The 14,146-nt window shown below is 42.5% G+C and overlaps 1 protein-coding gene across 1 annotated transcript in view; it reads left to right on the top strand.

The window, feature by feature from the left end:
• The window catches only part of LOC100077095 (transmembrane protein 132C), a 427,350-nt gene that overhangs the window by 237,340 nt on the left and 175,864 nt on the right, over positions 1–14,146 (top strand). The window lies entirely within an intron of this gene.

Below are 14,146 nucleotides of genomic sequence, written 5' to 3'. Positions count from 1 at the left end.
AAGTGCTTAACAGATACCTTTACTATTATTATTAAAATGGAGATTCAGTATCTGTTCTCCCTCTCACTTAGACTCTAAGTCCCATGTGGGACAGGGACTCTGTCTGACTTGATTGTCTTGTATCACCCAGTGCTTAGTATGGTGCTTGGCATTCCATAAGTGCTTAACAAATGCTATATATATATTTAAACATACACACACACACACACACACATAGTATATGTACTCTGTGTAAAACTCTGTACTAAATGTCTTCAATGAATATGAAGGATATATGTATGTGTGTATATATATATATATATATATATATTGTGCTTAACAAATGCTATATATATACATTTTATGTAAATATGCAAAAAGCACTATTGATGATGGATAGGTGCCATTAACAGTGAAATGCCCTGCCGGGTTCATATGAGACTGGATACAAGAAATCAGTATTCTGAAATCCAGCCATTGGGTTTGCACACAAATTGTTGTTGCATGGACCTGGAAGTCAAAGAATGTTGTTCTACTCCCAGATCTCCCACTTATCTGCTCCATGGCCTTCACAAAGAGTATTAACTGCACCTCAGTTTCCTCATCTTGAAATGGAGAAAAACCCCCTCTAATGTGAACCCCATCTGGGACAGGGACTATACCAACTCGATTATTCTATTTCTCCTCCACTGTTTAGGACAGTGCTCGGCACATAGAAAGTTCTGAATTAATCCTATCATCATTAATGGCAAAAACTCTATCTTTTTTATCACTGTCCCTCCTGATGAAGGTCAGCATTTTTTTTTACTTTTTTTGCTGCTGCTATATTTGAGACTAATCAAAGCGACCAACGTCTCCAACAGTCTAGTTCCAAAAGTCAGGACTAATAGTTCACAGCCCATGTAGACCTTTGAATAATTTGTTCCCTAACAAATTACTTTGCCCTTGTTCACCTTGAAGTTGATCTGCCCCTTTCCTCCCCACCCCCTAACATTTTCCTGCAGATATTTCTGATCAGCACAGCATTTAACTACCCAGAATAGCTTACTGTCCTCTGCAAACTTGGGCATTTCACCAAACACTTCCTCCTCCAGATCATTCATGAAAACATTGATGAAAAAATAGAATTTCTGGGCATCCCACCATTTATACTTCTCCATCCAAAATAGAGACCTTTACTCTCTACCCTTTGTTTCCTATCTTTAAGAGAGTTTTCTATCCTTCACAAGGCATTATCTATAATTCGATATATTGCTGCATTCTCTGCTATCCTCAAATCTTTTATTTTGTATTGGGTACCTAATTTGGGGATGGAGGAGTTGTTAGAAAAACTGTCAGACTGAAAGTTTGCTTAGATAAAGCGTCCTCTCTCCGTGGCCCTGAATCTTTGAGGAGCCTAGGGCTGATGGTTCTGAAGCCATCTGTCTCATAAACCTCTCAGACCCAAAACCATAGCCTGCATCTGCTGTTCACACAAACCAAATTGTGTCACGCTGAATGTCTGGTCCCCTGGATTAATTTTTTAACAGTCTGAGCATCCCGGTAGTCATACAAAATGAGCTAAGCACATACGGGATTGTGCTTGGACTGTACAGGGAGTAAAACAAACAAAACAATTAACATTCGGCACAGAACCTTCCTTCATCAGCCCCATATGACTGTTAGAAGCTCGAATAAGAAACCAAATACCTCTGTGACTAAAAAAAGAGGGAAGTGGAGAGAGAGGGAGTATGTGAACAGCATGTTTTAAAGTAGGAACATATTTTACAGTTCTTTCAGTTTGTGTTCCTTTGTACTCCTCTTGGGAAGCTTTCCTTTCTTCCCCCTTCTCCTGTTTCCTTTCAGAATATTTTTCAGACTCAGTATAGTCTCGGTGTGTCTGGTCAGGGATCAATTAGTTAAGAATTTCACCAAGTCGAGGGGGTTGAGTGCTTGGAATGGGAGGCTTGTCACTGACCTCGCCATCCTCTGGTTCGGTATGAAAATCCCTCAGGTTTCCAGATGTGGCTTTCTGGGTTTCCACCGATTCAGTAGCCCAGGATTCAAGTTCTTGCAGAGAGATGGCCCTCTAAAACGGATTCGGAAAGTTCTGCATCAATTGATCAGTCAATCAGTGGTATTTGTTGAGTGTTTGCTTTGTACAGAGGACTATGCTAATTGCCTGGGGAAATAAAATACATTTAATAGATATGATCCCTGCCCTCAAGGTCCTTACAATCTAGTAGGGGAGACACGCATTAAAATAATTACTTGTAAAGGGACCCACCAAGCGTAAGTTTAGATCCATAAGTGCTGTGGGGGTGGAGTGAGTGAGTGCTTAGGGGATAAGGACCAACTGCAAAGGTGACACAGTAAAGAAGGAAATCCTAGTGGAAGGATGGAGAGGTTAGTCAGGGAAGGCTTCCTGGGGGACATGTGATTTTAGTCGGGCTCTGAGGTGGGGTCTGTTGGATATGAAGGGAGTGGGTGTTCCAGGCAGGAAGGAGGGCATGAGCAAGGGGTCGATGGCATGTGAGAGAAGAACGAGGCACGGTGGTTGGCATTACGGGAGCAAAATATATAATCTGAGTTGCAGTACTAAAAATAGTAATGATAATGGTGCTAATAATAATAATATGAGATTTTTTTAAGTGCTTACTCTGTGCCTTCCATTATACTCCCATTATACTGCTCCTCAAAGATTCAGGGCACTGAAGAGAGGATGCAACTAAGTATCCTCTAAGTAGAGGATGCATCTAAGCAAACTTTCAGTCCGACAGTTTTTCTAACAATTCCTCCATCCCCAAATTAGGTACCGTATTCAAAATAAAGGATCTGAGGATAGCAGAGAATGCAGCAATATACTGAATTATAGATAATGCCTTGTGAAGGGTAGAAAACTATCTTAAAGAGAGGAAACAAAGCGTAGAGAGTAGAGGTCTCTATTTTGGATAGGGAAATGTAAATAGTGGGATCCCCAGAAATTCCATTTTTTAAGTGCTGGGGGGAAATACAAGAAAATCAGGTAGGACACAGTCCCTGACCTACGTGGGTTTCACATGCTAGAAGGAGGGAGAAAAGGTATTGAATTTCCATTTTTTAGATGAGGAAATTGAGACGCAGTCAAATTAAGTGCCTTTTCCAAGGTCACACAGCGGGCAGGTGGGAGCAAGGGTAAACAAAGATAATAAGAACACTGCGTGAACCCCAGTTAATCAGTGGTATTACAGGGCACCAAACTTAAGCACCCGGGAAAGTACAGTACAACAGAGTTGCCCACAATGAGCTTACAGTCTAGAGGATTGTACCGGTCAACATGGGCCTCAGCCTTCTCTGGATAACAGTATAAATATTTTTATTAGTTTATTTTGGTTGGGTGTCACTGAGAATTACATTTGAGAATTGCATTGCTGGCAAATGAGACTCTAGAGACTAAATAGTTTCCTCATCTGTCAAGTGGGGGAGAATACCTCGTCCTACCTCGCCAGGATACAGCGAGGACAAAATGAGGTGGCTGACCTGAAACCATTATGGAAACAATATTTTTTTGGCATTTAAACAACCCATAGCTGTGTAGAGGCATGAGAAGAACCTGCTGGATTTGTTTCAAATAAATTCCCTTTCAAAATTGAACTGCCTTCTGCACTCTTATTATATGTGCTCCATATAATATATATATACATATATATATATATATATATATGTAATGGAGTACAGGTAATAGTCTCATCAGCACATCTTTTGTGAACCAACTTTTCTTTATCACCGAACAAAAACAGCAAGGAACACATTTAGTCCGGGCAATGCTCTTGATGTTCTGAAATATTCATCCTTGATGAGGATCTGGAAGGAAGCAACCAGTCAGTCAATGAATCAGTGGTATTTATTAAGTGCTGACTCTAGAAGAGCACTGTATCTACTGCTTGGGCGAATGCAATAGAGTTGGTTGGCCTGATCCCTGATCTCTGGGAACTTTGCCCTCTTTTCCGAACTCTATGGAGGTGGGATTTCCTCCCTTTCAGAACTACTGCTTGGTCTTTACAAGTTGAATTCACGAGGGAGTCACATTCTCTCTGTGCATGTCAAGTAAACAGTCTGAGGAACTGCATTAACTGAGGGGCCAGTTTCTGAGAATACTGAGCCAAGTTCCTGAAATGAAAAGAACCTGGCTGAATATACAGTGACCTTATCCAAACTCAAACTCAGAACTTCATCGCTTACCAAAGTACATCTATTGGAAATGCCAAAAAGGCATTGGAATTTCACCGTGAACCGAGTTTGTCTTCTCTTCAAGACTCTTGTGTTGTGCTTGTCTGTAGTAATGTGATGGAGGACGCTTGGCAAGGGGAGAATGAGATGATAACTGAGGACATGGAGAAAAAGGAGGCATTGATTAGTGCATATGGAACAAAGTCAGTCAGCCGTATATATTGAGTGCTTATTATGTGCAGGGCACTTTACTAAGCGCTTGGGAGATTACAATACAACACCAAACAGACTCATTCCTTGCCTGCAACAAGCATACAGTCTAGAGGGGGAGATAGACATTAATATCAATAAATAAATTACAGATATAATAATAATAATAATAATGTTGGTATTTGTTGAGCGCTTACTATGTGCAGAGCACTGTTCTAAGCGCTGGGGTAGACATAGGGGAATCAGGTTGTCCCACGTGGGGCTCACAGTCTTAATCCCCATTTTACAGATGAGGGAACTGAGGCACAGAGAAGTTAAGTGACTTGCCCACAGTCACACAGCTGACAAGTGGCAGAGCTGGGATTCGAACTCATGAGCCCTGACTCCAAAGCCCATGCTCTTTCCACTGCGCCACGCTGCTTCTCTGGATATGCTCGTAAGTGCTGTGGAGCTGGGAGGGAGAATTAATAAAGGGAGGAATTCAGGGTGATACAGAAGGGAATGGTAGAAGCGGAAAGGAGGACTTAGTCAGGGAAGGCCTCTTGGAGGAGATGAGCCTTCAATAAGTCTCTGAAAGTTGTGGGGAGAGTCGTCTGTCATTCATTCAGTTGTATTTATTGAGCGCTACATGCTTGGGAGAGTACAATATGACAGTAAACAGACATTGCCTGCCCACAACGAGCTCGAGCAAAGAGAACCACGTATACTGATATGAGCAAGGCTTTACATTATGATCTCCGTAATTTACATTCTGTCCGAATTGAAGGATATATTATTTCCTAGAGTCTCTCCATTGGAAGGGCCCAGAAAATTTGGAAAAGCCACTATTTGGAGAGGTGGAGATGCCTATTTTACAGAACTATTTCTGAGTACAGGAAACTTAAAGAACTGCCCATGTTATGTGCAGATGGCCACTACAAGATCCACCTTTTTTTCCGCTCCAGTGTTCCTGTCACCTTCTGCTTTAATAAGCTGTCAAAGCTAACTAGGTGATCTGTGAAACTACCTCTCTCGGGGTGTGGTGAGGTATCTTGGAGCATTAACTCCTCTGTTCATTTTTTTTCTTTCCACTTTAAGGTGCTATTCTAATTTCAGTTTAGGCCAATCCCCATTTTCCTGGTGCTATTTGGAATTTTTTTTTTATTTTTGCAGCTGCTTAAGCTTCAGGAGAGGATGAAAAGCACAAAATGGTACATTTTTGCTCTTCTTAAAGCAGAAGCATCTGCTGAAGCCCATAACCAGCTGAGTTCAGAAAGTGTGTGATATTGCTACAGCTGAGCAGCCCTAAACTCTGTAGTCCTTCCATTGCCATGAGAAGAAATAAATCACCCAGGCAATCACGCATAAAGGCTTTTCCTCCCTCCTCCTCCATCCCCCACCAAAAAAATACCCTTCTCCAAGCAGTGAATAAAGTGCCTCAGTATTCATTTAAGCCATTCGAACGACAAACAGGTAAATATACTCAACTATTTGTTCTTGGATAATTCCAAAATGCTGAAGCTCAAACGAGGTGCTTAGCAGCTGGAACTTCAGGACTGCTTTCAGAACTATAAACTAATACGATCTGGTTCTCTCTCAGGAATTGGTTGATGCCTGCTCTCCTGGAGACGTTTGGTGTTAGAGAGGATAAATCATTAAGATATATCTTATAGGGAATGGCAATAATGTAATTGGGGAGGAAGACAACCCCGACCCCCACCCCCACCTCTCTTCCTACTAGAAAGAATACTATAAAAATCTCTAGTAAAGGTGGAAGACATTCATTTCTGCCCTGAAAATAAGGATCGATGTGGATTCAAAAAGGGCTCCTTCCCCAGGTCAGGCAAGCAAGAGGACTTGAACCCCTATTTTGGCTCTCAGGACTGACGAAACAGACAGCTCTCATCATTATTAGCCTGCGGGCCTTATGTGGGTCAGAGACTGTGTCTGAGCTGATTATCTTGTATCTACCCCAGCGTTTAGAACAGTGCTTGATACAGAATAAGAACTCAACAGATATCATGGTCATCATCATGCCAGTATGTAACAAACTGACTGAGTGGCTGGGAAAGATGTGAGGCCTTAGGGAGAGTCTAGAAGGGGATGGGCTAGAACAATAATAATAATGTTATTATTATTATTATGACCGATGACTGTAATAATATTTGTTAAGTTTTTTCTATGTGCCAAACAGTAGGATAGATACAGAATAGTTAGATTAGATGGAATCCCTGTCTAAGGAGAAGAGAGAAAGGCTATTTAATCTTCATTTTACAGATAAATTAAGAAAGTTGCTCAATGTTCCACAGCAGGCGAGGCAGAGTTGGAATTAGAACCCAGGTCTCCTGCCTCCCATGCCCATTGTCTATCCACTAGGGCACACTCCTTCTCAATTAGAGTATTCATTCATTCAATAGTATTTATTGAGCGCTTACTATGTGCAGAGCACTGTACTAAGTGCTTGGAATGAACTATAGTCAGCAACGGATAGAGACGGTCCCTGCCGTTTGACGGGCTCACGGTCTAATCGGGGGAGACGGACAGACGAGAACGATGGCAATAAATAGAGTCGAGGGGAAGAACATCTCGCAAAAACAATGGCAACTAAATAGAATCAAGGCGATGTACATTTCATTTAAAAATAAATAGAGTAATGTAAATATATACAGTTGAGCAGACGAGTACAGTGCTGAGGGGATGGGAAGGGAGAGGGGGAGGAGCAGAGGGAAATGGGGAAATGGGGAGTTGGTAGACGTGATCCCCACCCACAAGGAGCTTACAATCTACGGGAGCAATTCCGGGACCGCGGGAGGACGTGGCCCGGGGGTCGACGGCGGGATAGGCGAGACCGAGGGACGGTGAGGAGGTGGGCAGCAGAGGAGCAGAGCGTACGGGGTCGGTGGTAGAAAGAGAGAAGGGAGGAGAGGTAGGAAGGGGCAAGGTGATGGAGAGCCTCGAAGCCTAGAGTGAGGAGTTTTTGTTTGGAGCGGAGGTTGATAGGCAACCACTGGAGGTGTTTAAGAAGGGGAGTGACATGCCCAGAGCGTTTCTGAGAGAGAAGAATGAGATTGATGACATGTCCCATAGATACTCTGTCCAAATAATAAGGAAATTTTGTGAGAAATTCTGGCAAGGTGTCCCTTCACAGACTGGCCTCCTTAGTCACGGCTACATATAGGTTGCATTCATCATGATCTCATCTAAGAGAAGCAGCGTGGCTTAGTGGAGTGAGAAGGACCTGGGTTCTAATCCTGATTCTGGGACCTTGAGCAAGTCACTTAACTTCCTTGGGTCTCAGTTACCTCATCTATAAAATGGGGATTAAAAGTGTGAGTCCCATGTGGAACAGGGCCTGTATCCAACCTGATTAACTTATATCAACCTCAGTGCTTAGAACAGTCCTTGGCACATAGTAAGCACTTTAATTATAATTCTATTTATTTTTATTAATGGTGTGTATATATAATTCTATGTATTTATAATGGTGCCACTGATACCTGTTTATTTGTTTTTGTTGTCTGTTCCCCCCTTCTAGACTGTGAACCCATCGTGGGCAGGGATTGTCTCTATTGGCGGTTGAACTTCCCAAGTGTTTAGTACAGTACTCTGCACACAGTAAGCGCTCGATAAATATGATTGAATGAATGAATGAACAAGAACCGTAATCATTAATTATTATTATTATCATCAAGGCCCAAACAAGCTCCCTTGTAATGAAGTGGAAGCAGCATGGGTAAAACATTGGGCATTTATAAGATTCCCCCTCCCTTCCCTTCAGAGTTACACTGGGCTCACCAGAGCCTTAGCAAAAGAAAATGTCTGACTCTTGGGGCTCGGACTAGGTCAGCCTCAGTAGCAAGCTGCTAATCTACTCAGGGTTCATTCCCTCGCGACTGCAAATACATAAAGATTGGTCCTTTCTGAGCAGTTGTATTTGCTAGATCCGCTATCCGGTATCCTTCTCCGTTCAGCTTCTCACTCCCACTTCTTCCTAAAGCATCTGCCCTAAATAGCCTCCTCATTCCTCAATTCTGCATGTTCTGCTTGCTGCCTCGTGCCTCCTAACGGTTCACCTCTGTGCTCCCTCATTGTGCTCCATAGTTTCGAGATTTTTTGTGCACGTGGCTTGCTCACACCTTCCTTCCCCCTTCATCTAATAATCTTGGTATTTGTTAAGCGCTTACTACGTGCAGAGCACTCACTGTTCTAAGCGCTGGGGTAGATACAGGGTCATCAGGTTGTCCCACGTGAGGCTCACAGTTCATCCCCCTTTTACAGATGAGGTCACTGAGGCACAGAGAAATTAAGTGACTTGTCCACAGTCACACGGCTGACAAGCGGCAGAGCCGGGATTCGAACCGATGACCTCTGACGCCCAAGCCCGGGCTCTTTCCACTGAGCTGCGCTACTTATATCCAACAGACCACCACTCTCCCCATCTTCAAAGCTCTGTTATAATCACATTTCCTCCATTAAGCCTTCTCTGACCTATTCTCATTTCATCCTATATCCCCTCCCTTCCACGTCCCCTACGCACTTGAGTCCATTCCCCCTCATTACTTAGGTATTTAGCTCATCCCCACAGCCACTGTGTTCATATCCTTATCCTTAGTTGCTTTCCCTATCTATCTGTCATTGGCTGGAATGTTTCTCTGCCCTGCTAGACCGTAAGCTTCTAGAGGGTAGGGTTCATGTCTACCTCCTCCATCTGCACACACTAACCACTCTACAAATGCCACTGCTTTCCTGAGTGGTTTTTTTTTTTACACTTTTAAGCCCTCCCTACTTCAGCTTACCTTGCATTGACATTGCATTACCTTCCCTTCTCCTCACATGCCATATGGTACTATGTGAGCATGATTTGAGAGATCGTAAGTAGGTCCGGTTCTTGTAGCCATATTGGTTCGTCAGATTTTACTACAGGATGGTAGGCATTCATTTTGCTCTGACGTTTGAGATCTCACTGTGGCCGCAAAATAAGGCGCTATGCCATGAGGCAGGCTGGCATTCTTCGTTTAATTTTCCATTTCTTTGTTTACCACCGTATCGACGGCCGGTGTGTCGTCAGAGTAACGGGATAGCAGAGCATAAAGGTAGTGTGTCTAGTGGAAAGAGCAGAGGCCTGGGAATCAGAGGACCTGGGTTCTAATCCGGGTTCTGCCAGTTGCCTGTTGTGTGACTTGACCAAGTTATCTAACTTCTCTGCGCCTCAGTTTCCTCATAGTAAAATGGGGAGTCAGTTAGACTGTTCTCCCTCCTACTGAGCCCCATGAAGAACAGGGCCTGTGTCTGATCTGCTTAACTTGTATCTACCCCAGGGCTTATGATAGTTCTTGACACATAGTAAGTGTTTAACAAAAATAATAATAATAGTAATAATCATTCCAAAGTCTCCGCAGAATCTAACAAGACTATGCCGTCTTCTCTATATGCCTGTATTTTGGTCGTTCTTTTTTTTAATCATTTTTACAATTGCTGGGGCTGATGTGTGCCCAAATACTCTGCTATTCTTTATGGCTTTGAAATAGATACAATACCTGAATCCTTTCCTTTTCATTGTTTGAATTACCACTGTTTTGTTTTGTTTCGTTTGGCAATGTTAATGGTGTGGTGAGCTATCAGAATGATTATGATAGCTCTCTAAGTGTTCTGCCTGTCATGTACATATTTATCAGGGTTTGAAACTGCCAATTATGCTCCACGTCCAAGTGTGTAATTTATTTAAGCCTGAGAATTGTGAGGTGCTGTTATCTATCCACACAAAGCCAGTAAATGTCTTAATGAAATCTCCGGTAGGAAAAGTCTAATGATGTGAAGAGAGATTTAGGGATGACTGTATTTACATTGAAGATTGATAGCTCTGGGAATACCTTCTTATTCCCCAAATGGCACTCTCTAAAGATAAATACTAGTGTTTCTCTAACCCAGACCTCCTTGATCAACTCCCATCACCAGAACAAGGACTTGGTGTTTTCTTCCCTTCCATCAGAGCTCTGACACCCATTCCCCGGGGGAAAGAGACACTACATAGACCAAATATCTCTCCCAGCATCTGTCCTGAACTGAACTGCTGGCCACATCTGCACAGGGAAGATGTAATGACAGTTTGAAAAATAATTGCAGATGCCACAGTTTTATTTTTTTTCTTTAAGCAGCCCTGTAGAAATCTGACTAATTAGCCGGCTAACAATAGGGAAATTTGTCCAAATGCAGCTCAGGCCTGAGAAGCATCAGGTTGAGGACATTCAGGCAGGTTTGTCTCCTGTGAAATTTCATTCCCAAATAAGCACTGATGCAGGAGTCCACTTGTTTGCAAGCTGCTGCTCAGAATGGTGGCTACCCAGATGCAGTGGAGGCTCAGAGTTGCCTCTACTGACCCAGTCCTGGACTGACCGAACTCTCAGATCTGCTCTGAGGTTCCCCAGAGTAGCATTCATTCATTCACTCATTCAGTAGTATTTATTGAGCGCTTACTATGTGCAGAGCACTGTACGAAGCGCTTGGTATGTACAAATCGGTAACAGAGACAGTCCCTGCCCTTTGACGGGCTTACAGTCTAAACGGGGGAGACGGACAGACAAGGACAATAGCATCTGGGTGCCGGATACTGGTCTGGTGTTCAGAATGACCTGAAATGCCAGCTGAGAGATGATTCTCCCTCCCAGCACCACAGCACTTCTGTACGTATCTGGAATTTATTTATTTATATTGTCTGCCTCCCCCTCTAGACTGAAATCTTGTCGTGGGCAGGGAATGTGTCTTGTTTATTGTTGTACTGTGCTCTCCCCAACGCTTAGAACCATGCTCCACACATAGCAAGCACTCAATAAATACGACTGAATGAATGAATACTCGCAACTGAGTTCCTGAGGAGTGATAAGTCTGTATATGTGTGTGCCTGTGTGTGTGTGTGTGTGTGTGTGTGTGTGTGTGTGCTCATCTATATGTCTATCAGAATAACTCCAATACATTCATCTTTCCTTCATGGACCGATCACTGTTAATATCAGTTGGGACCCAAAGATAATATTTGCCCCAAACAGATTTAGATCAAAAGATGATTTTTCTGGTAGAATATTCCTTTCATTCATTGGTATTTATTGAGCGCTTACTATGTGCAGAGCACTCTACTAAGCGCTTGGAATGTACAATTCGGCAACAGATAGAGACAATCCCTGCCCACGGACGGGCTTACAGTCTAACGTATCCCCTTCTGTGCAGACCCAGAAATAGGATAAAAAAGCAGTGTCCCTCAGAATCCAAAGAGACCGGATCTAACCTTCAATGGAGTGTGTTGACCGAACCTTCCGGCCATCTGACGCTAAACGAGGACATTCAGGAATCCTGACATCGTCATTTAAGAGCAGAGAAAATGCCCATGCTGTCGGCGACCTCGCTCCAGCTCACTGATGGTGTGGGTATTTCCGCAGACCATCGCCATTCTGTGGTCCTACCTCTGTGCTTCTAGAGTTGCAGAGTTGGTTCAGAAGCCTCCAAAGGCCATAGTGATTTTATACCTCAGCCTTCCCTCATCAGCTCACGTGCTGTCCTCGCAAGTACACATCTACATTCAAGATTAACACTGCTACAAAAGTCGTTTTAAGTAGTAGCCCATTGATTTTTTGTTTCCACACTACAAATTAATGGAGTGAGTATGCACTCTTGGTAGTCAGATCAGAGGAAGGGAAATCGATACTGATTCCACCATGGCATCTAACTGACTTCAGTCACCAAATTTATACTAATTTCAGCCTGCCCTAATGAAAAGAGCTCCCTACCTAGAATATTCTCCTCTCTTACTTTTGCCCAGTCACATTCCTTCACTCCTTTAACACCCTTCTAAAGCGCCCCTTTTCCCATGAGGCATTATAACCATCCATTCTGGTTATATAATTCCCTCAGCTTCCTCACCTCTCATGATTACCTTATGTAGATATGTATACATGTATTTACCTACCTTAATTCATTATTTTTTAATCTCTGCTATTTAGACTGTTTCATAATTTCCTTCCTATGAGGACTTGCTTTCCACATGAACAGACAGCCACATAAACCCATGCAAGCACATAGTCATATACCTCCCTTTATTGTTGTTATATGTATTTGTTTACCATTCCATGTATTTTTTAAGCACCTCGAACAGTTCCCTGAATAAAATATATGCCCAAATACTGTTGATAATTATGAAGATGATATAGCATTTACTGGTTGTTAACCCTGAACACTCTTGCCAAGAAAAAATCTGAAGATAGGATCAGAGAGGTAGAACTATTCAGGTTGCATAGTTTAGAAAATGCTGCACATTAAGAATGATTTAAGTTAGACAAGTTTATAATTCTTAATAGTTTGCCATTAACAAAGTACTCAATAGCCCCTCTAGATTGTGAGATAATAGAAGACTCCTCTTCAAACTTTCTCCCCAGGAAGAATCTTTTCAGCCTGGCTTAGTAATCATCAATCAAAGCTTAGAGTCCATTAATTGCATTTTGTTTGTGTTTGTGGGAAAGCAGTATTCTGGTGAACTGCCAAGTAATAAAATTGTACCTACTAGGTATTACTTAATCTAGAATGCAGAAGATAAAAGGTTTCAGATACAGAAAGGCTCCTGGTGACATGGCTCTAATGACTACCTCGCCTTACAGCATCCAACTGGCCAGAAAGGAGCTCTGGAATGCCTAGTGTCAGGAGAGAGAAAACTTTAGTCTGGAAAAGGCTGTTCGGATCTGGTTCGATGGAAGCTTCATTTCCTGGTCCAAAGGAAACATCTCATCAGCGGATAATCGAATTGGTGGATGAAGTTGGTTCATCGGGTGCCATGAAAGATGCCACTGGTGGATTTAATCACCGTCTTTTGAGCAACCAGATCTGGACTGGCAGGCTAAAATCTTGCTAGGGCAATATTTTTGAGCTTTAGGTGATGAAATGAAGGTCTTCTGTTACCCGTTTCCAAGTTTCTGTTTATAAGAAAGTGAAATTACTGTTTGTTTTGCAGTAAACTAAGCATTCTACCATAAATAGTATTTTACTTCTGTGAGATAAGTAGACTGAGTTTGACTACGTTTCAGGTTTAAAATATGAATCAGGATGAACGAAGCATTTTTAGAGAATAACATTATACCGGCAATATGGGAGCTCTGAACTTTAATTGTACTCAACTCATCAGATCCCGATACCAGTATTTTCATTTTTCCCACCTGCTGAGACAACTACTTTAGAGTGAAGATAAGTATCTTCTCTTAGCTTCTGCTTATGAAACTTAATTTTGATCATGATTGCATATCATTTCATTTTTATAACCTCCTCATAAAGAATTGTAATCCCCCATTTTACAGTAATAATAAGTATTCCTTCATTCAATCGTATTTATTGAGCACTGACTGTGTGCAGAGCACTGTACTAAGCGTTTGGAAAGTACAATTCGGCAGCAGAGACAATCCCTACCCAACAATGGGCTCACAGTCTTATTAGTACTTATTAGGTCCTAAGTTCTGCAGATGGTATAAAGTTATAAGATGGGGTGCAGTGCCTTTCCCACATGGAGAATCAAGATTGTGCTAATTCCCGTTTTATGGATGAGGAAACTGAGGCTCCCAGAGGTTACTTGACTTGCTGACATCACACAATAGGCCATTGGCAGAGCTGGGACTCAAACCTGGGTCTCCTGACTTTAGCTTCATGCTCAGATGGAGAAGTGGAACCCCTGTATGTTATGGATTTGCCTGGTACCATAGTGTAGCTAGAACTAGAACCCAGCTCTCTGGCCTTCCAATTGCAGGCTCACTCCATCAGAC

Source organism: Ornithorhynchus anatinus, chromosome 2, assembly GCF_004115215.2.
Source record: "Ornithorhynchus anatinus isolate Pmale09 chromosome 2, mOrnAna1.pri.v4, whole genome shotgun sequence".
Classification (NCBI taxonomy): Eukaryota; Metazoa; Chordata; class Mammalia; order Monotremata; family Ornithorhynchidae; genus Ornithorhynchus; species Ornithorhynchus anatinus.
Note: the sequence above shows the minus strand (reverse complement) of the source record. Positions and strands in the feature narration are given on the sequence as shown.